This window comes from Oncorhynchus mykiss, chromosome 24, assembly GCF_057628025.1.
Source record: "Oncorhynchus mykiss isolate SJ-2025 chromosome 24, ASM5762802v1, whole genome shotgun sequence".
NCBI classification, from domain to species: Eukaryota; Metazoa; Chordata; class Actinopteri; order Salmoniformes; family Salmonidae; genus Oncorhynchus; species Oncorhynchus mykiss.
In genome coordinates this window covers 13,344,587-13,346,090 of record NC_143045.1, presented here as the reverse complement: position 1 = coordinate 13,346,090, position 1,504 = coordinate 13,344,587, and positions in this window count along the sequence as shown.

Genomic DNA, 1,504 nt, shown 5'->3' with positions numbered 1-1,504 from the left:
TGTTCTTTGTGTTCTCATCACGTGTGTCAGATGATTCCCACTCTCCCTTTCCGGGAATTACATACAGTAGGCAGCAGTAGCAACCAATGACCAGTTTTCATGCAGCGCAACACAAAAGTTGTCCAAGGGTTGTTAAAAAGTAGCAATGGCATGTTGAGGCCCACAACTTTGAGTCAACATTGAACAATGTTGTGTGGTAGTGATGTGTTTACTGGCTAGCTACTGTATGTAGGCCTGCAACCTTTCTTAGATTTGCCAAAAAGTTGACAGATGTGTGGAAGTTGTTGGCTCTTTAACTGTAATAACACTGTGACCACTATCTTAAAGGGAGAGTTCAGTAATCTTAAAGGGATAGTTCAGTAATTTTACACATTTAGATATTTGTTTCCCTACCTTGAAAGCAGTCATATCTAAATATGTAAAATCCCTGAACTATCACTTTAACTTAACTGTTTAGAATGCCAAAGATAAACATGATGAGGCGCAAACTGCTGTGCTTTTCAGTCTAGATCCACAACTGATGATGCAGTCAAAGAGGCTCACGACCACAGCCTATCTCCAACACATCCACCTCATTCAGTCACTGTGGAATTTGCTGATTCAAGTGTTCTGGCTTCCCTGAAATAACAGTCACAGACCCACTACATCATGCCACGTAATCCACGCCTATTGTTGGAGAGAGCTAGGCAGTCTCCCACATTAATTTTGTCTCACTGAGCATCGGGGCAGCTGGGTATTTTGAGAACACTTCCTACGACAGGTCCTGACCACTGTCGTTACCCAAAACCACTGACCGAGTAACTTTCACAAATGTTATCATATGTATTTGGTTGTCATTATCAACCGGGTAGTTTGGGTACTGGATGCTGATTGGCTAAAACATAATTTAGCCGTGTGTATGTGAGAATGTATACCATGACTATGCCGTTCAGGCTTTTCACCTTGATATCACTGCGCCTTTTCACCTCAATAAAATGGCTACATCAACAATAGTTTGACATGTCGATGTAGGAAAAAAAGCGTTTAGATGAACTTGAGAGAAATCAAAAAGAAAAGAACATTGTGAAACAAACAAGATGGGCACGTACCTGCTTCACGGACTGGTGTGCAGAAAAAGGACACATTGTGAGTTTGGGAATACAACAAAAACGGAGCTGAACGCCATTCTACGGGACTTTTATTGTTCAGTGAGAAACATGAATGGCGAAGAATATGGGATTAGCAGCTACGCTGGACTCAGAGCTGGTTTGAACCGACATATCAACGACCCCCCTCTCAGTCTGACATGGAGTATACAGAAGGACACTGAATTTGCAACGAGCAACAAAGTGTCTGTTGGCGTAATTAAAAAGTTGAGGAAAGAGGGGCGTGACAAAGCTGCCCACCAGTGAATGGATGAGGTTACATAAACTAACGTAAACTCGTACATCGCCTTGGTCCGTACAATTGCCCTTATTTTAGCGCCCCAAAAATGTAATACTTCCAGATCAAATGTAATGTCAAT